At 39.4% G+C, this 26,949-nt stretch overlaps 1 protein-coding gene across 10 annotated transcripts in view; it reads left to right on the top strand.

Moving 5' to 3' along the window:
* DUSP16 (dual specificity phosphatase 16) overlaps positions 1-26,949 on the top strand; it is a 60,131-nt gene that overhangs the window by 1,971 nt on the left and 31,211 nt on the right. For 3 of the 10 annotated variants that reach the window (XM_015870850.2, XM_015870844.2, XM_015870867.2), the window contains exons 2-3: positions 7,955-8,079; positions 26,015-26,088. The gene's annotated coding sequence lies outside the window, so the exon portion shown is untranslated. Of the gene's footprint in view, positions 1-3,670; positions 4,059-7,954; positions 8,080-14,339; positions 14,380-14,453; positions 14,474-26,014; positions 26,093-26,949 lie in introns of those variants that run through there. The other 7 variants (XM_015870877.2, XM_015870885.2, XM_032446577.1 and 4 more) reach the window with 7 other exon arrangements.

The following is a 26,949-nucleotide window of genomic DNA, read 5'->3' as shown; positions in this document are numbered from 1 at the left end:
GCCAGCCAGGGGGGGGGGGGGGCAGGGGGGGGAGGGGTTCTTTCTGTAACCTTAAAAAAAAAACAAACCCAAAAAATCCTTAACACCAGAATGATTTTGTATTTGTTGCTTTAAGTTTTATGCTATTCCTGGCAGTATGTGGCTTGGTAGATGCGGAACTTATGAAGTCACAACTGACCGAACAGGACTTAGTTTAGAATCTTGTGTTTTGAGGGAAGGTGGAAAAATAGTAAGTCTTAATTTCTTTTTTTTATGATGTTCATCTCGCTGCCCGCTGGAAATTGAAGCATTGATCACAGTTGGTTATGTTGGTTGGCTGGGGGTTTCTGTTTGAATGCGAAGGAAGTATGCAACAGGATGGTTGTGTGGGTATTTTTAGCTTTAGTTTTGAATCACTGAAGATATAAAGAATAGTGATATTCAGAAACAAATTACGTAGTTACTGAGTATGCTCCGTCGTATTGTTAGGAATGAATCTAAAAACAATGTTTGAGGTGTTATAAATTCTGGTCATTCTACTTGTTTAGTACAGCTGCTTCAGTATATCTTAATACACAGTTTCTGTGCCCCTTTTAAATGGATAAGTAAGGAAAAGCAGCAGAGAAGATGTTGGGTTTTGTGCTGATTAGAGGTGGAAGTCACAAAAATCTGTGTGGTTTAATACATGTGAGAAGGTCCACAAGGTCCTACCAAGCATTAAAAATCTCATCCTGTGTTGTACGGAGATACATAAATACATTCCTGCTCTGGTTGGTCTTGTTTTCTTAGCTTCCTAAGCAGATAGGATGAAACAGAATCAAGTCACACCAGAACAACCTTTGTAGGAGAGAATGAGATCAAGTTATTTTTGTTTCTGTAAAATTTATGCTCTTCTTTTAGTGAAGTCATCCAGACTAGCGGGGATGTTTCTTTTAGCTAGAGTAGCTGCAGTTGACCATAGGAAGGGTCATGGCTGTTTAGGAGTGTGTTAAATAGATTTCTCTAGAAGCTCCATTTGCCTAGCCAGCACTCTCAAGGTACTTTCAGGTTCACGTTAGTCACCAGCTATGGCTGGAGTCTTGGGTTCATCTCCACGTGCCCTGCTTGTTTTCAGCTAGATGGCCCTGTGCCCACCTCTTCATGGCCAAAAGCTGCCAATGTGGGGGAATGATACTGTAGAGAATTGCTGGGGGCTGTATAGTGGGAACCGATATGCTGCTCTGCTGTCTTCAAGAGCAGTATGAGAGCTGCTCCAAAAGTAATGCCTCCTATTTTATTATGTTGTGCCATGATGTTCGAGGTGATAATGGCAGCAGGGGCTGAACTTTCCCATCAGTATTCTGCTATATTTTGTTGCTGTCTGACAAATGGCAGCAAAGGGTCAGCCTGGCAAAATGGTGCCAGAGATGGAAATGCACGTTGGTGGGTCATTAAATTACACCATGTGGAAAAAAATGGCACCCACTGGCATTCATTGATGCTTGCTGACTGTTTATGGAAACCAAACAGTGGATGTCAGTGTGCTGGTGGGTGCTGCATTTTAACAGCGATGCAATGGCAATGGGTCGTCTCTCCTGTTGTAGAGTTTTATGAGCGTGGCATGCAGGCTCTTGTTCATCACTGGTGAAAATGCATAGATAATGGTGGTGACTGTGTTGAAAAATAGTGTTTCGTAGCTGAGGATTTGCTTTATCAAATGGTGTTGTTGTGCTCTGTGTACTTGTAGTCATTTCCATAGAAATAAACAGGAGGCATTAGTTTCAGAGCAATGTACTATAAGGGTAGGCCTGATGGAGCCATTGGAGAGCAAACATAGGTGCTGTGCTAGTTCTCTTGAGAAATGGTGTATTGGCAAATGCACTTGCACTGATCTTCAGGTGGGCTCTGTTCTCATGTATCAAGCAGCAAGAGCATTTTGCAGGGTGACTACCTTGCTGGGTTGATTTGTCAGAGTTAATCTCCTTTCTCCCTGGGCCTATTCAGGACTGGTTAAAGTGTTTGCAAAACGACAAATTGTCCAAGAAAAGCAGTAAGTACTCTCAAAGCACTTTTTCCTCAAGGAAACCAAGTCACGGTGACAGCTTTTATTTGTTAGTACGCCCATTGAATTGTCTTGGGCTGTTTTTCTCCTTTCAGGTAAGAATAGTCAGAAATGCATCATGGTCATTCTTGACATGCTGACTAACTTTAATAGCCAGATTGTACAGAGTAGGTATTGTCAAAGGCCAAGTGGTGGAAGGAGGGGATTTGCCAGTCCACTTTTGTTCTTTTTAAATGTTTATATCAGTGATACATTCTCTCCCTGTGATTCCTTATGGATTGCTTCCAGGCTTAGTGTAGTGATGTGGAGAGTTTCTATAGAGTATTTTAAATACCAGTAACTGCAAAACAGTGTTTTAAATACCAATGGCAGTAATGTTTTTGTGATTTACTTAGTGTAAAGACAGCACTCATAGGACAGAGGGTTGCCTGCACATTTGGTCTTTGCTTTCTGAACAAGTCAAAAGGCATGAGTGATAGGTGGCCTGACAACGTGCATCAAAACTGGGCTAAGGCCAGTGTTACTGGAGACCAGAAGTTCTTCATGTGAGGGGGAAGAGAGCAATGCAATTTCAGACTGCTTCCTAGAGGTTACCTGAGAGACCCTATCCTCAGATACAGGTGTACTGTTTGTTTTCCTCTTATATCAATAACATCACTGCTCTGCTGTGAAAGCTTCGTGTGATAGAACTGTCTCTGGAGGCTGAGGAGGCAAGGCTGTAAGTGGAGGTGCCTGGATTCACAGAGTTGCTGCTGGTTCCTGTAACACCTGAAAGAAGCAAAAAATGTACATTAATGATAAAGTTTGGCATCTTAACTTCTAAGTTTGTGTAGTTTTAATAGAGCACTTCTTGGTTTACTTGTACAGGGCCTGTTGGCAGCTATGGTAATCTTCAGTAGAGATTATGTTGATCACCTGTAAATTACAAGTGCTCAGTGATCAAAGAGAATCTGCATCTGGGATGTGCAGATGGAAGGCAGGAGAGAACACAGGCATGAATTCAAGGCCTCGCACTTCCTTTCGCTGCTCTATGTGGTCTGCTGCTGAGCCAAGGCTGACCTACTCACAGTTGGCTCAGCAGACTGGCGTCTTTCCATTTTGTGTCCCTATGAAGTACTTCTGCAGATGAAAAAAACCCAAAACTGAATCACTGAGCAGGCTAGGGAAGAGGGGAGAGTGGTTCCTCAGTGACAAGCTGCCCCAGTTAATTCAGGGATGTGAAAGAACCTGGTCTGAGACAAACTTGCCCAAGATCATGCATTGTGGCTGCTCTGTTCTTGCGCAGCGTGAAGCTGTAACATTGTGCTGTGTTGGTATACCAAAGGAACTGCTGAAACAAGGTCCTTCACTGGGAGGAAGTTGGTTATCTCTGCTCCTTATTTGTCACAATAGGAGCCGTGCGTAGGCAGGACGCATCTTCTTGGTGGTTTGCTCTTTTAACTGATTTTGCCCTATGTAGTACAAGTTCTCAGAAACTGGGATCAGTTCCTGCATAGACCTCCTCAGAAAAGTTTATACTCTCATTTTTTTTTCTTAAGTTTCAGCTAGAAACTTCTGTAAGTTGCTCAGCAAATAAGATGCACAAGTGGAGGTGTTCAGTGGATCTCATTATTTCAGAATACTCATCATCTTTCTTTTGTAAGATTTGCTGACGTGCTGCTCACAGTGGTAACCTGCTTTGAGGGTGAAAGTTTTCTAATTTCCTTCACTGAATGGTAGCTGTTCTGTTACTCTTTTTCAGCAGGAAATTCTAACACATTTCCAATACTGAGACTAAAATAGGATCATTTTTCATTTTCATGAGGCTTCCCGTGATTTGGCTTTACTATAATAATCTATGAAATAAGCCTGTTGGACTAAATGACAGGCTTGTGGTTTGTGCAAATGCTCTTTTTTCTTTCGTTCTTTCTTAATGCATCCTCACCAGCTTGTCTTAATGTCTTTGTCTTACTAAAAGCACGTGGGAGGTAAGAAGATGGGTCTGAATGTGTAATGTAGCAACACTGGAATGAGAAATTTACAGACGGCATAAAATGAGGTGGGCAATAGAAACTAATTGTATGAAATTCCTTTTATGCACGTGCTCTTGAGTTTGAATAACTAGTATGTATTCAGCCTGCCAGATAACAAGGCTTGGGCTCTGTATGTATAACATAGATGTTTCTCTCAAAATAGGAGAGCTTGTCTCTCTCCCCCAACGGTATTCCAGATAAAATTGATTTGTTACTGCATTTTGCTCTTATTGGGCTCCTAGTAAAGCATGCTTGAAGGCTGAATAATTCATAATGTTAGAGGTGTAAACACCATGCTTTTAATAGCCCAGGTGGTGTTTTTGCTTCTTGATTGTTTGTTTGAGTAAGAATCATTCACTCTAGACTTTAAAGACACAAATGCCATGTCAGGACTTGCGTTTCTACCTGCAAGTGGTGCTTACAAGTGACTTACTTTCTTGATAGTGTGTATTTTGCTAGGCCTTATGTAGTCCTTTAAGTATGGTAGCTATCCATCTTCTAAACACTCTCTTCTGAATACATCCGAAGATCCTGATAGGTTCTCACAGCTTGCCATCCCACTACTGAAATAAGCCTTAATTTCAAACATTATGAAAGTATTTGTCATTGAAATGAGTATGAGGTTGTTTTTCAGTCACTGTATTAATGCTGTCTGGATTAAGTATAGCACCTATCATCCTTACTGTTCCTGTGAGTATTTGGTTACAGGTGAGAATGTGCCTTTAAGTGTTGGGATTTCATAACTTCTTTCTTCAAAAATGTTGCTTGGGCATGTTGTTTTCTCTTGCTTTCTAGAATCTAAACTCAGACAACTGGTCTGGAAGAGATCTGGAATAGAAGAACTCTGATAAGTCACTCTTGTTATCCCACCTTTCTTAAAAGTGCCCTTTTGAAATAAGAGCAAGCAGAATATGAACTTCATCTTGGTTTTAATAGGGATTTATAAATCTGTGCTAGTTTTTGAGTGATGAGTTAAAATCTTCCAGCAAAAAAGTGCAGTGTTCCCAGTGCATCGGACTGTTACTATGACTAGTTCAAACAAGTCTGTTAGAATGAATCCTGATTAGAGGACCACTTCTAGTAGTACTCCTCTGATAGACCCCTGGATACAAGAAGGGCATGCTCCAAATCAAGGACAGGCCGTGAAAGTGTCTCTTTCCGTAGTCTATTCAGAGCTCTTTACTGATGGCGCGTCTCGTCTCAGGTAGTGGGAACAAGTACGTTCTTCCATTTGTACCAAACTAATCCTGCACCATTTCAGTTTCTTAGAACCCTGCAAGCTGTACGTGCTGAGTTCTGAGGTGTTACTGGAGAGATATAATCAACAAAAATTGGTCTCTAGGTTCATGATCTCATGTTGCAGAAAGACACATCAGCTGGAGGCAAACAGGTAGTGTTGATGAGGGCTGATGAGTTCTGTGTTCTTCTAGATAGGGCATCCCTTGCCACTTAGTTTCTTGCCATTGCCTTTTTTTTTTTTTTTTTCCCATCCCTTGCACGTAACTCTTCATTTGAATATGTATATTTATGTATTTTTTTTCGTAGTCTCTTGTCAGTGGAGTGAGCTCCGCTGCTCAACCATTCTGTGGTATCACTGCCACTTTTCATGGATGACACATTGAGAGCATGCTGTCAGCCTACCAGCCCTCTATTTTGCTTGTTAGGTGATCTGTGCTTGGATGCCATCCAGTTGACATAGCCTGTTTCGTCACTATAGCTTATTTAGCATGTTTGCTGTGATTTCCAGGTGGACATACTTGAAGATGTCTGAAAAAAATCTCTTCATCCAGCCCAGACATGATTATAATATGAGTAGTTGTCATCAACTTTTTTTTTTTTTTTTTTTTTCCTGTTTCTTAGAATATTGATGAAAGAAAGTTAACTTCTTCAAGCATAAAAATGGGTGAGAAAGAATAGTAATACAAATAGCATGCAAGTCTCTGAGATACAAACCAGGACAGAGGAGGGCCACAAAGATGATAAAGGGCCTGGAGCATCTCCCCTGTGAATAAAGGCTTAGTAAACTGGGTCTGTTTAGCCTTGAGAAAAGAAGACTGAGAGGGGACCTGATCCAGGTCTATAAATATCTGAGGTTTGGGGGGCAGAGTGGTGAGGCCAGACTCTTTTCAGCAGTGTGTGGAGCCAGGACAAGGGGAAAGGGGCAGAAACTGGAACATAAGAAGTTCTGCATGAATGTGCACAAGAACTTCTTTACAGTGACGGTGACGGAGCACTGGAACAGGCTGCCCAGGAGGGTTGTGGGTTTCCTTCTCTGGAAACATTCAAGACCCGCCTGGACGCCTACCTGTGTGACATGGTGTAGGGAACCTGCTTTGGCAGGGGGGTTGGAGTCAGTGATCTCTGGAGGTCCCTTCCAACCCCGACAATTTTGAGATTCTGTGACAGTAAAAAAAAGTGTAACAATTAAACTGCACCATTGCAAGCCAAAATATTCTTCCCTTGACAAGAACACATCTTTCTGCCCCCTCAATTATACAGGACTGGAATCCTTTTTCCTGGCTAAGACTGGTGTGACTTGCCAGCTCACCTGCAGATGTGACCTATGCTGGAATGAGGAAGTGTGCAGTATCATTTCCCCTCCTCTGTCCAATGTATGGTTAAACCTATAGAAAAACACTGAGGAAGCTTAGACATTCTGTTCCTCTGACAGCCTTCTACAAGTGCAAGCTATTAATGACCATTGCCTTTAATGGACAAAAACAGTACTGGCAATTCCTTTGTGCTCTTTATTTAATGGCGTAACAAGCAAGCACATTAGCTATTTTTATTCATACAGCCAGACATAGGCCAGTATGGCAGAGCGGCTATGAAATGTCTGCATAGCTAAGTGGGAACACATCTGCTGTTGAGAACTAAATCTTTTTCTTTTAGTTAGGGTATTTTGAGAGGGTTCCACCAGTGATTGTCTGATCTCTCTATTTGAGCTGTGGTGTAGATTTTCAAGATTTTGCATTAAAATAGGCAGAACATTCTTTTCAGTTCTCGACTTTGTCAACTGTTTCAGTCAACAATGAAGATGTAATGCAATCAGAGAGGTGGGTGGTGAAGGGAAAGCCTGCTCAGGTTAAAGGTTCGGTTCTTGTCCTTTCAGGAAGCTTCTGGACTATGTTCTGACTTAGTGCTGCTTAGTGACAGGCACGCAGAAGGAGCCAAGTAAAGTGACGCTGATACCAAATGCTAGTTTAGAGAGGTGCAGTGTTTGTTTGGGGGATTTTTAAATGTTGTTTAATCCTGCAATTATGTTTTCATCTTTGCATTTTTTTTTTCTCCTTTTCCTTTAAGAGGCTATCTACTTTAGCAGAAAAATGTCTTCCATGGCTTGACAGAGTGCAAGAAAATCAAGGTTCCTGATAATTTAAGTCTGAATATTTCAAAGCCAAGAGTTTGTTATGGATTAACTTGGGGGGTAGAGGAAGGTGAAGCCAAGCGCTTCTTATTTTTTTGAGGTGTGTGCAAGCTGAACAAATAGTTAATCTCTGTACTGACATGTGATCATACTAAACAAAAAGCTTCATGCCTGTGGTGCTAAGGAAAAAAAGAAATCCAACAACATGAAATAGATAGATAGATAGATATTAATGCTTTCCATGGTTGGAAATTTACCTGACACTGGAATAGATGCCTTGTTGTCATACATTTTTGCATATCTTTACTTAATGAAACTACAAAGCATGCTTGTAAAAATCTTGTTTATATCCTCCAAGTTAAGATGTATTTTACTGAGTGCTTAATGTTTGCTCCAGGTGATGACATTGCTTGTTGGTGCAGCCAAACGTTATTATTAGTTATACTTAGTTATTTTCTTAGTTATCTCTTATCTACCTCTTTGTTTGGATTTTGGTCTGTATTGTCAAATTGTGTGTGTGTGACTTCCTCCTTGAAAGGTCTTTTTCTTTTTCAGATGTCAGTTGTTGCACCACAAAGCTCAGCTGGAGAAGTGTACCTACTGGCAGAAAGGAGCATTACTGTGTAGAAGGCGTGGAGTGGGACACTAGTTGCATAGATCACCTGCTTTGTGATGTTAAGGTAATGTAATTAAACACCACCACATAACCATCTCTCTCAGCGTTACAGGCTGATTTATGTTTAAACTTTTAATTCAAAATGAAGTAACGTCTGATGTACGCAGACAGAGCTGTGACCCGTCTGCTTTTACTGAAAATGCTGTTGAGTTGCTCATCACTTCTGGAGCTGAAGTTTGAAGCAGTACATTGAGTTGTGAAATCTCTGTGGTGTCAGTGTTTTTGTCACTGGAAATACTAGAGAAGGGAGACACGCATATGGAACAGGGGATAATGAAAAAGAAGAGATGTTGATCATATATTGAAAAAATGCACCACAGGGGCTAATAAAGGTAAAAAAGGAAGAAAATGGAGGTAACAGATATAAAAATCATTATTAAAAAACCTCCACATCTGCATTGTATATGATGACGAGCCTTTCAAGGCACAGGAAAAGCACTTCTAATATGACTACAGGATAAGATCGTTCCACTTTGACTAGTAGTACTGAGCTTGTTCTAGCACATAATGGAGAACTTATTTTCTTTGTGTGTGAGAAAGAATCATTTGATAGAAGACAAATGACAGGTTTTAGGAAGTACAGGGAAAAGTGCATCTTCTAGTGAGGTCATGTAAATACTATTTGTTTGCCTAGAGAATATCTTCTAAAGATTTGAATGGTGATTAGTTGTGTGTTTTGCCTTCCTGCGTTTGTATTTTAGATTTATAAGTCATGTAACTGAAAATACATATTCAAATCTATGAATGCTGGTTTGGAATAAATATGTGGTAGCTGCTGGGGTATAATATAGCATGGGTTTGTGTATTGTTGCTTTATCACTAGTCATTTGTAAATATTTAAGAGTGAGTTGATTTCAGAATGTATCATTGGTCACGTTTTCCTGTTGGGAATCGGTAAGTTTTGGAGGCCTAGTCCTCGAATAGAATGCTCTTGAAAAGAAAGTCTTTCATTGTGACTGAGAGGGTGGGAAGGAGTGGGGAAAATTCTGTCTACACATTTCTGTTGTGAAATTACTTTTCTTCGTGCTGCTAGTGAATTAATGTTGGATTTTATTTTTCATTAGATGTGTTGTGGAAAGGATGTTGTCACAGCACCCAGCAGTGCAGGTAGAAAAGGTTACCAAGTTGAGCTTCTTGTCATAACCCCTCAGCCACTAGTTGCAGTTCTGAGACTGTTGCTAGCATAATTCTTGTGGCTGTTCGTACTTTACTTGAGGCCAGGTCAGAGGATGAACTTTTGAGAAGTCTGTTTTGCTTTAATAGCTAAACTGTTCTATTTTTGCTTGAAGCAGCCCACACATCTGCTGTGCAGTCGTTGCCTCTAGACAGTCCTTCACACCTATGGTAGACTTAAAATTATCTGCCTTTTGAATGCAATGAGAAGTCTTAGAAGCAAAATACTACAGTGCAGTTTCTCCCATTGCATCCTATGGCAAACTGAGGAAAACTGTGGAAACTCAAAGAAATTCCTTCCCAAGCTTCTTTTTCTGTTGGAACAGCAATACGTTTGTGACATGGATTTCCCTTTGCAACTATGACTGGAACCATTGGTTCAAGCTAAAATCCTAATAACATATGTTCTTTTGAAACTGCATGCAGATGGGCTTGGCTTGGCTGCTGGGAGCTCTGTGCAATCTCTTGTTGTCTGTAAACTGGACAATTTGGAAGTGAGTTCTAGGAGAGTGCTCGTTCTTTAGAAGCGGTGGACGCATGTATGTATATGTGTGTATGCTTGCTTTACATAAAAACTCATGTATATGCACATGCATGTACAAACTGTGTCTATATAAATACACACACAGATATATGTATACATACACAGTGTCCAGATCAGCTTATGTTTTATAAACCTATCAGTGATTTCTTGATATTTTATATAAAGAGAAAAGCAATGAATTAGCTACTGAAGAGAGGCAGTCTTGCAGACATGTCTTCATGGCTATGTCATTGTATAACAAATCTAGAAGATCCAGATGCGCAGTTTTCATGTCATGCGGAGTACATAACTTTAGTGGCTGTAGCTATATGAAATTGGCAGATAAATTTTGCATGTTACGTAGCTTTTAGTGCATTTAATTGAACAGGCTTTTCATTTCTGATCATCACCTGGTCTTCATGAGGAAATTGGCGTGAAAGACTAATACCCTTCTACTGATAACTTGAAAGCATTTCTTTGATATCATACTTACTTGCTAAAATGAAAAAAAAAAAAAGCTGGCTAGTAATGCTTATTTATTTTCTACCTGTCTGTATGGGAAATCACAGCTTGAACCACTGATTAATCAGCTGAGGCAAATGTTGGGTCAGCTGTGGGAGCACAGGTGAGAGTAATTTAGCTGTGCTCCCGGAAGGGGTGGACTTTGACTCCACCCCCTCTGAGACCTCATATAAGGGCTGACCACCACTGAGGCAGCATCTCTTGGAGATTGCTCCCCAGTGGAGACTGCCTCAGCTATCTGGTCCAGGCATTGATATTGGGGAGTTTTCTTTACTAATAACCTTTGACTATTTATCACCATCTTGGACAATATCTTTATATTAGCCACCTTTAAACCATCCTCTGTTACCACCTTTACGCTGTCTTATTTCTTTTCTGTTTTTCCCTCATTTTAGTAATTTAAATAGTACCAGTGTTTTCAGAGTTGTCACATGGACCTCTTATTTTCCTCACTTATTGTTTTCTTGCATCATCTCTGCCAGCTGCTTGGGAAGAGGTGTTGATTACACCTAGAACCCATTTTAGTGTTTCCATTCCTCTTCAGGTGGTGTTTCTGACTTTTTAATGATAATACTGTTGTTTTTTTTTTTGTTTTTTGTTGTTGTTGTTTTAATATACTTTGTTTCAACTTGTGTGTTTGTTTGTTTTTGAATGCTCTTTTCATTTACTTCGAGTATAGTGGTAACAGAATCATCTCTGTGAGGTTGTGTCAAAATTGATGACATTCTGCAGGCCAGAGCTCCTCTTGATGTATGGCTGCTTGCATTGCTATATTGCAAGGGTAAGCACATGCTGTCTCTAACCTTGTTCATGGTAATGTTTTGTCAGCCAAGGACTTCTGTAATTCAGAGAAGAGACTTTAAAAAAAATTATATATTTTTCAGGCCATGCAGACTTGAGTTTTATTGATAAACAGCAGATTTACATGGGTTTGTACAAACAAACCAACTGTAGTAGCCTTCTGCTGTCACATCCATGCAGCCAGGTGCGAAGCTCTAGAATTAATACAAAAAGTGCTTAATTTCCAGTAACTTCATCCAGTATCATTGTTATCAATGTGGACTTCCATTTACCCCTTTTTTCCCCGTCTTTACTACTGCTCTTAATTTCCTCTGTCTTTTCAGTGGTCAGAAATAGGTGTGTGTGTGTGTGTAAATGTATAGTTGTAGTATGTTTTTCCTGTAATTCCAAGTCTTTGGAACTTTTTGCTATAGACAACTATAAAATAGGCTTTCTAGTAAGTCTACATAAGGTTCCTTTGAACAGTTGAGTTGGTGTGCTCCAAGATACATGAGTAAATTTAATGGTGGTTTCAGGTGAGGTGGAGAAAGGTGATTGATTGTGTGTCTTCCTCCATTTCTTACTCTATGCTGATTTATGCCTATCTTGAGGTTATCCGTGTATTCTGCGTGGCTGCTTTATAATCAGTTTTCCTAATATTGAACATCACTGACTTTATTACTACGATTAATATTTATTAAAGGAGAAATTAAATATGTTTCTACAAACATTTCATACCTATTCTGATATATTTCACTTGAATGAGAATGATATATTTCAGTTATCTGCTGAGCCATTATTCTTTAATTTCCTCATAAATCTTAGGGACATGGTGACTTACTGCTAATTAATCATTTTTATCTTCTCTTCATTAGACATGTCAGCCCTGGCAGTAGATAATCTTAGTCTATCTTGAACTTATCTTTTGCCAGCATCCTGTGTGGGAAGGACTCTTGCAAAGAAATCTATTTTTGCCTTTTCATCTATTATTATTGTCCAATGTTAGTATTGAATTTAATTGCACCCTTACATTTTGTGTGCCAGCTCTTAAGATTTTTATTATTTTGATATGTTTTCCAATCTGATATTCTTTGTTTTCCTAAGGATTTCTATTTTTAAAAATCTGTTGGCACTTTCTCTATTTTCTGTTTCTTTTTTTTTCTGGGATATGCTTATTTGGCTTGTATAACATCATAAAAATATTACCACTTAGGCATAATGACTCTTTTTCTTCCCTGGCTTCCCGTGCCCTTTCCTTGTGAAGTGATAGGTATAACTTCAGTAACTTCGGACTCAGCTGGCAGCTGAACTTGCAGCTTCTAATTTCCTCTCTTTTCTTGAATTGAGGATCTTGTGTGCTGACAGTGTGTTAATCCCCATCTCTGAAATTTAACAACATGGTACTTGTTTTGACGGGATTTTTTTCCATGAGTGTGGTGAACTCAGCTACATTACAGCTGCTATTGTTTAGCAATGAACTAACACAAATGACAAGCTGGCTTTCTGACTTAGTACTACGATCATTGGAGGATGACTAGAGGGAAAGCTTGGTTTCTTATTTCCAGATGAAGAAAAAACAAGGAATCCAAAATGTCCTTTGTTACATTCTGCCATAGTTCAAAGTGTAAATTAAAATGTAGAATCCTTTGGTCAAATCAGATCCCTCTTGCATTTGGTGTGGTATTTCCCTTACTTCCATCTCTAAGCAGCATTAACTGGACTCTTTCCCCTTTTTCCCATTAACTGTCTGATTCCTCTTTGGTTTCTGAGATTTTCCTGGATTAAAAATACCATATTCTTAGTGATTTCTTCCTTCTTTTGTTTTTCTCCTTCCAACAGCCACATACAGGCTTCTCGAGGCTTCTTAGATTTTATTTTCCCTTAGGAAAAGATTCCTTATTCTCATTCTTTTGTGACAGCTTATGTTTCCTCATATACAGAGTGTTTCACCTGACCTCAAACATTTTGTAATGTCCATGCCGTTTTGCCATCTGGAGGAGTCACGTAGTAATAGTGTCCTCTCCACTTCTATGTCAGCTGTCTTCCTTTCATATGGGGAGCGTAAGTCACTTAAATTCCTTCTTGACAGGTTTCCATTTTGAAAATACACTGTCTGGAATGAGGTGGCGTCTGCCAGCATAAAATTGGTTTGAAACACTAAGCACAGGGAACTTGCTATCAAAATACTTGTTTCTTCTTCCTTTTTTTTTTTTTTTTTTCTTTTTTTTCCCCCTTTCTTTTTGCTAAGGTCACTGTTACGCAATGAAGTGACTGAAGAGCGTTACTCCGTAAGTAGAAAAAGGGCACCAAAGATTACATCTTTCCTCTACAAAAATCAGTGCTGTCCTGAGACCCAGTTACTCAAAAAAACAAGTTGTAATGAAAATATACTAAAATCCTAGGCTTTAGCTTGGTTGTATCGAATACTTGGTAGAACTCCAGAGTGGTAAATAACTCAGTTATTTTTTTATGGAGTACTAATCTTGTTTGCTTTGGCATCTAAAACTGAAGTCGCAGCTTATTTTTCCTAAATATATACTTTCTTTTAGAGTATCCCTTCTATGCAGTAATGGAGATATATATAACAGAGTCCAGGAGGCCAGTCACAGAGCAAGGATTCTGCTGTGTTTGGTGGTCCCAGAGGCAGGAAGGAGTGATATTAAGTTCTGCTTGATGTAACAAGAACCAATCAGTCATACCACCGACGCTGCAGTCTGGATGGGTATTATGGCAGAGTAGTAGATTTGGAGCAATATTTTGAAGGACTGTGAGTTCAGTGAGCCCTCGTGTAGCCTTGTACAGCCCAAGAAGAAAATAAAGAGGTGTTCATCTGGGCAAAGGGAGTGGTTTGGAGAATTACATCTGCTGTGGTGTTCTGAGTAGGTGTGAACAGCATGGTGAAGGCCAAAGGAAACTCCGCTGTGCTATGAGCAAAGAGATCACATGTCTAGGCGAGTGGTTTTCATCCATTTACATTGTGTAAATTCTCTTAATGCTGATCAGAAAAGAATAAGCAGGAGGCAAACTCTAGCTTTGATACCAAAGTGCAAGGAATTGCAAAGTCCAAGGAGTCGCAAAGATGGGAAGGGGGAATGCAAAAAGGGCAGCTTCCCAACTGCAGCAGATTTTTTAGCTCTTTTAAGAGAGTGTACTTGGAACGATTTAAATGTGTGGTGACGTCATTTGTAGGTGAAGCCGTAAGCTAGAGATACGCTGTTCTATACTGGCTATCTTGTTTTCTTTCATATGCCTTTTTTTTTTAACAGTGTGCAGTGATTGAAGTCCACAAGAAAGTGCAGTTACACTGTAAGTTGTCTGTCTCTTCACTTCTGTTAGCAGCAAGAATTTATTTTTGTTAATAGCTGCCAACGAGTGGCATGCGCAGAATAACTTCTTCAAAGTAAGTCTTAAACAAACAAACAAAACCACCTTTCTTCTGTAACTTCTGGTGTTAATTCCTGTCTTTCTTCTTTTTCCTTTGAGACTGTTACAAGTAGTGTCCATTTCCTTTATGTGAGATTAGGTTTGCTGTGGAGGTTTTAACAGATCTGAATTTTGAGGTAGTCATTTAACATGAGATGAGGTGTCAAAGTAATGGACTTGCAAGTGGTGGTTCCTGACATTCCCCAAAACATAGTCCATGTAAACTTATTTCTCCTTTAGGATGGTAAATTCCTTTCACTACTGTTATCAGTGTGTTCTTTATGAACTTGCTGAAATAGTGCACACGTGTTAAGCAGCAGCTTGCTTTCAGACCTTTAAAGGTGTTTTTTGGAAAACAGAATTGACAAGTTTTCTGATTGAATCTCCAGATCTGATATTATCTTTAAAAGGCCTGTCAGTTGCTAGTATGTAATGATGGGTTTTAACTGAGATATTTGTATAGGATACCATAAATTCATTTATCTCTTAGTGTGGCCATCAGCCATGAAGGGTTTAACTATGTATATAGTTTTATAGAGGATTAAGTAACTCGCCTCTGGATTCATAAATAAATAAAACTAGAATTGCAATGGTAGTACAAATAAGGCAGTAGAATTACCAGACCTCCCAGGAGGCTTTAACTTCTTTCTGGTTTAGCTGAAATTTAAGAGACACAAAAGATGGCTCAAAATTGCTCTTTTCCATTATAACTGTTCATCTTTTGGGTGTTCTTTCTTACCGTGAGACAGTTTGAAGTTGTCTGTTTATGTAAATATGATGGAAGTGTTACCTCTAGGGTCTTTGCATGCATGTTGCTCTCTTTGTAAAGTTCTCACTGCTTCTGCTATGGTGATGCTATGCACAATCCTTGCTTGAGGCAGCAGCAGCCTGCAGCTGGATTTTGCAAGTTTTTCTGCCGGAAATTATAAAGATCTAATATGATAATCTCATTGTTGAATTCAAACATGGAACTTGCTTTTAAGAGAAGCTTTCTCATGGATAAATAAATCTGAATGTGTTTTAATGCCTGAACAGAAGAAAGGGTGGGAGAGAATGTGGTGGTAATTGGCCTGTAGCCTTGCTTGATAGGAAGTAACTTGTGGCAGACACTATGAATATTTGATTGCAGGTTAAAAACATGTAGAAGGTACATACAGTGAGATTTTTAGCTAGCCTGTTGATCTTATATTCTGCACCCTTTTTAAAAAATAAGATAAATTATAAATTAATATTACCTTCAAAACAGAAATGTACTAAGAGTCTTACGTGGTCTGTGGTGGTGGTTAGTCCAGAGGCACTACTTGAAGTGTCATGGGTATTACCTACAGCGGGAAGTACAAAATGCAGGGAATAAGAGGATGTTTTGCATGCCTCTCTATCTTTGAATGGGGATGGCACAAGTGGTTTTTTTTCCAGATTTTCTTCTGGGATCTCACAAGCTTTGCCTGTTCACTCCTTTTGGAATAATGCTTCAAACACCTTTAACTAGCTTGTGCTTTCCTGTGATTACAAACTCAAGTGCTGATAGTAGTGGTGGTGTCTTTTCTGTCGGCAGAAAGGGAAGTGGCAGTTCCAGGATAGATCTCTTATCTCCTGTTCTTTTCCTAGTTCCAATTGACTTGAAGCAGGGAAAACACAGCTCCGAAGCTCTCACGAAGCTTCCTAAGAATACTTTCGTTAATTGTAATTGTCTGTGTAGTATAGTTTGACAGCATTAACGAAGCATGGAGAGCACTTCCTACTGTGAACTTCAATGTTTTTCTTTTAATGACAAAATTCTTTGGATTTGGCATTGTCTATTAGCTGTAAACTTCTGTAGTACAAACAGTGATGAACTGGCACTGGTAAATGGATATTTGTGCCAAGGAATCATAGCCAAGCTCTTACCTTCTTGCGTAAGATTTTCTTAAATGGTACTGCAAAGCAGATGGGATTTTGGTTAAATAATTAGCTCTGTTTGAGTGAGTGCTGCCCCTAGGAACGTGGCTATGTAACCTATGGAATGTGGTGTAGGAGCAAGGAAGCTGTACGTGAAGATCACACAAGCAGTCTTCATGCTAGAGCTTTCTCATTCCAGAGCACTCTACTCTGTGGACTCTTGCTAGACAGAGTACTTAACCTGAGATTTTATCTTAAACACACAAACTATTGAGGGTCCGAGTGCTCTTTGTGCCGTGCCACAGGGTTTTGGATCATCAGAAGCAGGCAGCAGACTCAGGCTATTTGTACCAACAGAGCAGTGATTCTCTATGTAGACAAGTCTCCTTTTTACAGAATTATAAAAACACAGGGGTTGGAGAAGTCCTGTGCAGATCACCTTGCCTGTCGTTGTCTGACCTTTTGGCTTGTGTAGGCCACACAATGAAGAGAAATTGTCTTGTGCTGCATATAAAATATATACTATAGTTAATTTATATAATCAACAAAGCCTCTTTTAAAAATATTTTTATTACAACATTAAAAAGAAGAGAGCAAAAAACCATAAAACTAGTGGCATATTTGACCTTGTGAAACTAACGCATCAATGTGTGGTTCAGTGGCACTGTTGAGTTCTCAAGGTGTTACCAGAGGTTTTTGAAATTTTCCTGTTACTCTGCTTCATGCTTGAAAATAGTTGTTCCCAAGTGTATGTATTATGAAGAAGTGAAGACTTGACTTGTGGTTGTGAAGCGAGGGATATATTTCTATGGTAAGATAGGTCTTATGAAAGCCTAGGAAAGAGAAATGATTGCGTTTTTCTTTGAGTTGAATATCTGATTGCAGCTTGATGCATTCACTTTGAAAACATGCAGGTAATGTATTTGTCAACTGAAAATCGTGTTGCAGATGTATTGAAAAAAAAATTTTTTTGAGTAATCTTGAAATCTGTTCTCAAATTCCTATATCAGATTTGCCGTAATGTTTCATTTGAAATGCTGTTATGATTTGAAACAGAGCAGAGATAAAGTTGAACTTTTTCACCTTGAAAATGTGTACCCCTGCCATCTGCAGCAACTGTTGTGTACTGATGGTAAGATTATTCTCTGTTTTTTATTCCTGTTCTGCATGTTTTAGAAGAAACAATAATACAAGCTTAGGAGATCATCTGCTTTCTTTGATCTGGTACTGAGATTACACATGGCAGCAATTGCAAAACAAATCATTCTGGATGTGGCAGTGCAGCTTAAGATTTTCATCCTAGTCTATCTTCCCTGAGTGTGGAATGCAGAAGTGGTTAACCGGGGCTAGGAAAGTCTGTAGCTGTGCTGTGTACAAAGACAAACCCTCCTTTCTATCAAGGGTAGCTTGAACAGCACTAAGTTGTTGGTTTGGTTCAGAACTAGCTTGTGAGTCTTGGATTTAGGTAAGGCTGAGCTGTGTGACAGATTGAATGTCCCCACACTAAAGTATGTTGAGTGCATGTGGAACAATTAGCTGCCAAATGTATTTTAAAAAAAAAAAAGGTAATAAAAGATACCTGCATCTTCTTGCTGTTTGACTAAAATTCAAGTGTATGGCCATAGGCATCCCAAAAGGCATAAACCTCTGGTGGCAGGTGTTCTGTTTTCCAAACTTATATGTTCTTTTCAGTAAGGTCTTTTGTAGTTATGCTTTCAGCAAAGTGCCAAAAAGCTGAACCTGGGCAAAGCCATGCTTTAAGAGGATGGTGAGAAAATGATTAGGAACAGTGTTTTAGACATGGATGAACTGTGTATTAAGTACAGGAAAAGTAAGCACTGCATTTTCTTTTAAATCTGTGTCACGTTTTTTCTTTCTTTTGCCTGTTCCATAGCAGTCTAAGATTATATAAGATTCATATATTCTTTAAAAATTCTTGGATTTGTGCTTGAGTTTTCCCACCTTCCAGGCTTTGGGTGATTTAGTTTCATAATTGTATACCTTGCTCTGAGACATGGATTGTGGCTGCAGAGGAAGAAGCATAAAGAGATGGCAAGAGTGCTGCAACTTCCCCTCTTTTCCTGGGTTTTCCTGGGGAGAGTGATTATGCTCCATAGCTGCACATTTTGACCCATGCTATAATCCTGTCAGGGATTAATATTTTTCTGGAAGAGATTTCTCACTTATGCCTGCATATGAAAAATACTTCTGGCATTCATTGATAGGAAAAACTACATCATTGTAGGTGGTGTGGTTTCTTGCCAACATTTATTCACAATCAAAATAGAATGGGGAAAAAAAAAAACAACAAAGAAAAAATGGACAACACATAAACTGTACGTATTGCTGTCATATCCATATAAAAGTAATTGTATTTAATCTTGCCTGTAATCTTTGTCACTGATATCTTTACATTAAGTCATAGAACTGGATGATAAAAAAATTAGTGTTGTGTTAAAAGAGTAAAGCTATTGCCTTCTCTTTGCACTGTGGAATGAGACCTCTAGTTCTTAATTTTTACTATAGTGCAATACATTTTACTTGTAGCTGGCAATGCTCAAATCTTGTTGGCAACCCTAAAATAATGTTTTAAGGAAACTGTCATTTTTTATATGACCTCTTCTGTGTGTTGGGAGGAAGAGTGATTATTTGGTTTGTTTTTCAGAATGGCAGCTTTTAACAAACAGAAGCTATGAGTTGTTTTTGCTGTTTTTATGGAGAGGGATTTTTTTGTTTGTTTGTTTGGTTTAAGCTGGTCAGTTTGAGGAAGATGAGCAGTACTTTAGGATGGTAAACCCTACCTGGACCTTAAAACAAAAGTTGTGAATATAAAGGTAAACACAGGTCAATTTTTTGTAGGTAATAGACTTTGATAACTCAGAGAAAGGTTTGCTTAGAAAGACTGTAGTAACATTGTTATCCCTTGTACAGTAGAGGGGCAGGTAACTTTCCAAATAACAAAGTATTAGTAGGAATCGAGATGTGGCAAATACATACTACAAATCTAGTAATTCTGTGATGGACACATGATTTTCTTGTTTTGGTGTTTTGTCTTCTGCTGCATATCTTCAATGTTGTGACTTCAACCAGACTGTTTCCATGAGGAATATGATTCATTGGGTAGTTTATGACATACCTCACAATGTACTTTGAACTTCTTGTTTTCCTGTTTGGGAAGAGGGACAAGCTGGATGTGGAGACGTTTTGGCAGTCTTGGCTTCTGTTCCTGTCTTACAGTTTGGTTCTATTTCATATCTGTGTGTGAAAGAAAGGGCCTGTGCTTTCTAGATGTTATTTCCTTCCTCTTCTTTCTTTATATTAACTAGTCATGTAAAAGATGTTCCCTCTCCATGTGAGACCAGTCTCTCCTGTGCAGTGTAGCCCCAAGAGGAGTGAAGCCTTTTACTTCTGCTTTGGCTATAAACGTAGCAAGGGAGTGTTTCTTTAGCTGTAGCAGTGGGAAGGAAGCAGATTTACTGTAGTAAGGATATATGTAATGTTATCTATACATGGTCAGTGATGGCTATAAACAGGAGCTAAACTGTGAGAATTACAATGAGCTGACAATGAGCTTGCAGATAGCCATTTTTCAGATGGTTGTAATTGATTTGTTAATTCAGCCTGATGTCATATTTATGATGGCCTTCACCTAGTTCCTCTTGAGGATTTTCCATGTCCCCTTTATGAGGGCAGCTACACAAAATGTTGAAGGAGACTGTCTGAGAGAGTAGAGGGAGTGATAGGGTGAACCTTAGGGTGGGTCTCCTCCTGGAAGGTGAGAAGTCTTCTACAGTGTCTGCAAGTCTGTCCACCCATGATGCGTGCTTGCTTGGCAGCGTTGCCTGCTGGGGCTTTCCTCTGTGCATGGGGCAAGAGTGGGAGGGACAGCTACTTTTAAAACTTTATCTCTTCCAGCTTAATTTAGTCATTCAAGTAAAGTAAGTATTGATGCTAGTTCAGACAGCTGCTTGGCTTGGGCTTTGTTAAAAATGCTTGCGAAAGCTTGTAGCTGAGTGATAGGCTTGTTTTAAGTTTTGTAGTTTTACAAACTTAAAGTATCTTTATGCCTCTTAAGCTGTCATCTTTGGTAACGTTCTTAAAAACCCTGTGGCAAGCTTTCTGTCAGAAATAATACTGAGAATACATCGTACTCTCAACACCTGAAGTTGTGTAGGCAGGTCAGTTTCTGTACTTGTGTGCTCTTTTTTGGAAGGGAACGACTGCATAGGAAGCATTTCTGTAGTAACTCCCGATTCAGTGGGGTGCATCCTCAAAAGTTAATTGAACTTGAGTACAATAACCTTTAGGGTTTCTTTAGATCAAGTAAGAATGGGGAAAGATGGCTTGAATTAGTTTAAAGCAGCAGTTTCGCAGATTTCTTAATGTTCGGTTCTGGTTTGGATGTTGTCTAATAAAGGTGGAGTCTAGAAGGATTAACTGGATGTGGCTACACTTTCTTAAACCTTGTTAAAGTTTTTTGTTCATTTGTTTTGTTTTAAAGAAAAAGCAAAAATAAAACCAACCTCCCGCAGAAAGCAAAACTGCAGTGTTTAATGGAAAGTCAGTATTATTCACTTGAAACTTGAGTGGCATGCCTGAGTCAGTGAAGTATGAGCTAAGAATCTGGCAGAAGCCTTTAGCACAAAGGAAGGCTGAAAGTCTCTCAGGAAGCCTGTACACTGCTAAATGTGGCACGTTTGAACATGAGACTGACATCATTGTGAGTTCATAGTAGTGAAAGAACAAAGTATCAGCCACAAATTAGACTGACCTAATTTGTAAGTCACTTCTAAAATTTAATAACACAGTGTGTTGCTTGTGCAAGTTGTTTATTTCTAGCTCAGTCTCTCACTACTTAATTTAAACTACAAGTTAGCCCTCTAAAGTGTCAAAGGAGTTGTTCAGGAAGGTGTTTGTGTTTGAGGGGTTCTCCAGCTTCCTTCCTTGGCTCTTTTTCCACCCTGACCTCAGCCTTCAAATAAAGGAAGTGATTAGGGACCACCCATCATATACCTCTATCCTTTAGGATCAGCTTCCTGGAGGTACAAGTTTAGGATTGCATACCAAAACTTAATTCAGTCATATAGGCTGCTCATGTGTGAGTTTCTTAGTGCAACTTTGTCTGGAAATTGTCAGAGCACTTGCTGTAAGTATCAACAGGAATGTATTTATGGTCAGTAAGGTGTCAAAAAAGTGATCTGTATTACTTATTGATATATACATGATCACCGAAAAGTGGTGCTTCTTCCATTGCTTATTCCATACCCAATAAAAGGATCGTGCATTTTGAAGGTGGTATCTTTCCTTCTAAGTGTTAGATACATCACTTTTACTGCAGGAGTACATTGAACCCTCTTAGCTTGGGATTCCTTTGACAAAAGTCAGTTCTTTTCAGTTTACTACTTGAAGGACTTTATAAAACAAAGCACCTCTAGACATTCTGGGTAAATATAAAATGTTGTTTATATGTTTGTATGGAACTGTACTTGCACGTAAGCACATTTCAAACAGTATAATACAGATACAACTTCAGTGAATCATTTTTGTTTTTCTCTGCTGTTCAGAATCCTGTAGGAGGCCAAGCAAGGCTGCTGCAGAACGTTTCTTGATGAAGACCTAAATCAGATGATAGCAACAGTTTCTTTGCCTTGTTTAGTATTGAAAGCATTTGCAATTTTCAATTTTAAAATCCTAGTCCCTCTTAATTCTGATTTTTAATTCACATTTTGTCAGAAGCTCATAAAGGGGATTAATGTGTTTGATGGTGGTACCACTTTTTTCCTTCTTCTTAAAAGGTGTAGTATTTATAAAGGTAAAAGAGGTGCAGCTCAGCAATGTAAGTCACCTTTTGCTTTCTCCTTCCACTGTAAAGATCAGTATGGCTTCCTTTTTTTTTCAGTCATACAGTTACTGTGCAAGAATTGTGGCCTTGGCACTGCTGCAGGCCCTGTTACAGCATGACTCAAATTCACAGAAATGCTTAGGATCCCTTGGGAAGGAACTACCAGAACACATGATGTGCGAGATGACCCAGCGAACTGCCATCAGTTATGCTTTTGCTTTTGAACTGGGCTGCTTCATCCCATGTTATGTTGCCAGTGTTGCTATCAGAATTACACTGTGGCAATCAGCTTGGTTCCCATCCATGTCTAGTTTTGTTTTCTGCACCTCCCTGCAGTTCTGTGTTACTCCTTGTCTGGCTTCACCCTTTCCTGATCCACACAGCCTGTGGGCACTGAGAAGGCCTCATTGCTGCCAAGTACTCATGGCTGGAAACTGTTCTGCCATGCTGGCTGTGCGCTGTCATCCTATGCTCTCAGGGAGAAACCTGGTTAAGCTGATCTTCTTTACTGCATGGGGCTCGGCTCACATTCGTTTAGATGTTTTGTGGGGCCCAGCATCCTTTCCAGTGGCTTCCCATTGGGAGCCACAAGCATGTGGCTGCTGTGGTACATGTCAAAGGGTTCTTTTCTGTGTTTTTATCCCTATATAGCAAGCATTGTGTAAAATATTAAGTTGAGCTTGCGGTGATTTTTGGTGTGAATTTGAGGATAGTTTTAACACTGATTAGGTAAGCTTTGTAAACTGGTAGATGCTTCTCTACCCCGCTGACAGGACATGCAGGCATTCTCAGGCACAAGCAGGAAGAAACAAAGTATTAATGTTGACAGTTAAAAAAATAAATAAATAAAAAAATTCCTTCCAAACTTTCTCATGCCCCGATGTGAAGGGGTTGAATGCGCATGTTGCCTTCCGGGAGAACTGGTGTCATTTCCTCAAATGGGTGAAAGGCCATTGCGTTTTAACCCATAGCTTACCATAAAAGCAGTTTACATGGCTCTTGTCTTTACAGGAGGTTGACTCACTGTGAGCTTTAGTCATTTGGTTTTAAGGAAGCGTCATTAAAAAGTCTGTTGTAAGAAACTTGCCCCTGCCTTGCCCAGGAGCTATTCTGATTTGTTTCCCTAATAAAATGCAATCATTATCCTCTGCCTGTAATCTGTCCTGGTGCTTGTATGGAGGCTTCAGATCTATCTTCACTCTTTGTTGTAGAGTGACCACTTTGCAGATCAGAATTGGGATTTTTATTTTGGTTCCTTTGTTTACAGGTCTACCTTAGTTAATCGCCTCTGTTGGAGCATCTCCCCTTTAAAGCCTCTGCTAGATAAAAAGCATTAAACTTTAAGGCTAACCATTATGTGAAGGCTCAGAGGTCCTATCTTATCTTCCCTTACAGAAAGCTTTTTAAGGAAATAGCAAGAACTTCTAGAACTGCTAGGCTTGATGTTTATTTAGCACTACTTTTCAGGGCACCCATTCAAATATTCTTCTTAGTAAAGTACAGCATCACTGCTTATGTTAGTTTGTGTAGATGCAGGAGATGCTGTCAGTGATTCAGGGCACGCAGGTGGTGTAGGAGATGGAAACCTTGTTATGGGAGTGGCTGCTATAAACAAAGAGTAAGGAAACAGTGAAGGTTCAAAAAGCAGTTTAACTCTTTAAGGGGTTGAGTTTGAATCTTTGAATTGCCTGCTAAAATTCAGCTGCTCTCACACCAGCAGGTGTGGAAATTGCCAGCTGCTACAGCTAAATGATGGATCCTGTGCACAGGAGCCAGGTAGAGCTCATGGTGTGATTTGTAAGAATAGGTGACTGTCTTCCGAGCTTGAGTACAATCTGTAAACTATCACTCACATAGCTTTCAGTTGGACCTGTTCAGACTATACAGAATAAAGCAGCTGAGTTTTAAACCTTGCTAGCACTTGCTGAACAGACTAACAGGTTTTATGCTAGATGCTTCAGGGAAGGAGAGGTACTGAGGTCCTTAGAAGGATGCTGTGGTGCTTGAGTGCTCAGTCTTGGCTGTTGGCTGTTTTTTGGAGGGCTGCCGCTCTAGCTGTGGGAAGAACACTCCTTATGACTAAACTGGTTGGGTTCGTTCAGCTGCAGCTTAGGGAAGGCCCTGAGCAAGAAAGGGAAAAAAAAAGCCTTACACTTCTAATTCTGGAAAAGAAAGAAAGGTATTTAAATAAGGCCTGGAGGACCATGCTTGTCAGAATTAAGTCAAAAGGCAGGTAATTCACCCTAAGTTAAAGGATGTAGATTTCTTTTCCTAAAGTCAGCAGAAAAAAATCCTCACCTCTAAACGATGAAAGACTTCTTTTTAAACTCTCTCTTAAACACAAATAATTGAAGTTTTCCCTTTAAACTTGGGTGGTTCATTCATATTTCATTCAATTGTAATACAGCAGCCTCTCTTTCCCTCCCCCCTTACCACCAAGGCTAAGAAGGAGGAGGGGAGATATAAAATGTTTCCGAAAATTACAGGAAATGTCTGTTCCTTTAACAGCACTGCCAGGGAATTTCCAAATATACTTAATGCTTATGGCTGAACTTGCAGCAGCTCAGTCTTCAATCATGAGTGGGTAGTGTTCTAAAAGTATGACACCTCATTCCAGTAAAATACATTGAAATGAAGTGCATACTTCTTTCTCATCTGCTCTTCATAATTAATTCTTCCGTGTGGTGAAATGAGGGATTTGGGGGCTGCTTTAAATTCCTGATTTTTTTCTGTTCAATAAAGAGGGGAAAAGTATTCTATTATTGCTAGAGGTGGTAGTTAGCATGTAGGTCCCTCTCATGGTGTGTATCTCATCCAGCCAGAGGTTGGGCAGCAAGATTCAGTCACCTGCCTAGAGGGCCCTGGCTCAGTGTTCTGCTGTTTGCCTTGGCAAGGTTTTTAGAGCAGGTACCTGAAGACAGCAAGGTGCTTCTTGTAGCTTCTTTCCCTGCAAGGTGACACTGGTTTAGAATCTGTTCACCAGCTTTTATAACATGCTTTGCCCTGTGCAGCAGTGGCTCTGCACAGTTGTGATATCATTTGCTATGTGCTTGAAAGCCACTCCTGGGTTTCATAATATGTCAGTGCTTGGCAATAGTTTGTTAGCGTGGTTCATATTGCAGTGATTAAACAAGGTTGTCATCTCTTGGTAGTAATTATTTGAGTCTTGCTTAGCTGGCCAGGAAACAGTTTGGAATTGGCACTAATGTGTTTATTTTTACTTCCTCGTGTGAAGGTTGTAATTCAGTTTGTTCCTGTAGGAACAACAAGTGCTTTTCATGGAGTTTGTCTGGCTATCACAACATGAAACAATTGGTGACATCATTGTTACCATATTCCAGTGCTGGCTTATTAGTGTATGGGGAGATGGTGTTAACTAATGGAGATGTTTTGTTTTATTAGACTTTGCTCATTCAAAATACAGCTAGAATCGGACTGACAGCAATCTCCACTGTTGCATACTGAGCGAGATTTTGTGAATTTGCTTGAATTCATGCAAATTCATCACCTATGAAAGCTAGTTACAAATCAGTTATCTAGCAGAGATGTCACTTTTTTTTCTAAGGCTACTGTGAATTGTCTTTCTGTTTTGGTTTTTTGTGTTGTTTTTAACTACTTTTAAGAGTCTTCACTTTTTAATGCTTGTAGAGACGCTTGCTTTCCCTTTTACGTTAGTGCTAGCAGTTTAGAGATCTCACCTAGATTTTTGAGTTGAGGGGATTTCTACAGCAAATGACCACACAAAGTACGATTTCCATTTTTGGACTTGTAATAAGGATCTTTTTCTTCCTCTTTTAGGTGTTTCCTTCTGCCAGCCTTTGTATGCAGACCACTCTTTGTCCTCTTCAGCCCATTCAGAACTTGACTCAAGGGTAGGTGAATAGTTACTTTTGACATGAGACAGTAATGAATTACAGACTGCAGTGAAAGCATTCCAGAATTTTTGGTTGAGCTGACTAAGATGCCATATGAGGGAATAATCTTATAAAATCCATTGAAAGTTTTCCTGGTTGTCTAGTGTCCTGGATGACAGGAAAAATAAAATGTTACACATTATAGCATTTCGTTGAAGTGAATTAGCTAAGCTTTTCTCCTAGATGTCACACAACTACATGATGTCAATCTGCAGTGGAAAAAGTATATTGTACTAGAGTTTTGTGCTTGTATGGGTGGAGAAGAGTCCCTGCATACAGTGTTTGAGCTGTTGAACAGAATGATGTAACGTATCAACAGCATGTTTTGACACTTCTCATGATTCTGATATTTTGTCAGTCAGGCTTCCTTGCTATAACATGAGATAAATGTTTATTATTCCACAATGAATGTCAAACTGGTTGGCTTCTTCGGTAAGTGCAGATGATGATAATCTGGCTCATTGTTTTGAGTTGGTGATGACATATGAATAATCTGTGCCAAAGCATTGCATGTATTTGTGGAATATGTTGAGTAGGTCACCAACATGTGGTGGTGTTCTGTCTTTTCTTCCTTTCGTATTCTTTTCAGAAGAACAGATTAACTTATTTCTATCACTTGTATAAAAAGCAATAGCTCACTGTTTTCTACATGGAAATTCTATTTATCTTGCTTCAGCTAGTTCTCTGAGTGTGCTGTCTCTGAAAATGTCATGAAGCAATAGACGTAGAACCAAAGAACTTAAAAATCTAAGCTGGAGGTGTATTTATGTGCCTTACTCTTGGGAAACTGATTTCCTTTCTGTCTCCATCTCTGGATGT

The sequence above is a fragment of the Coturnix japonica genome, chromosome 1 (genome assembly GCF_001577835.2).
Source record: "Coturnix japonica isolate 7356 chromosome 1, Coturnix japonica 2.1, whole genome shotgun sequence".
Lineage (NCBI taxonomy): Eukaryota > Metazoa > Chordata > Aves > Galliformes > Phasianidae > Coturnix > Coturnix japonica.
This window is presented reverse-complemented; position numbering and strand designations above follow the sequence as displayed.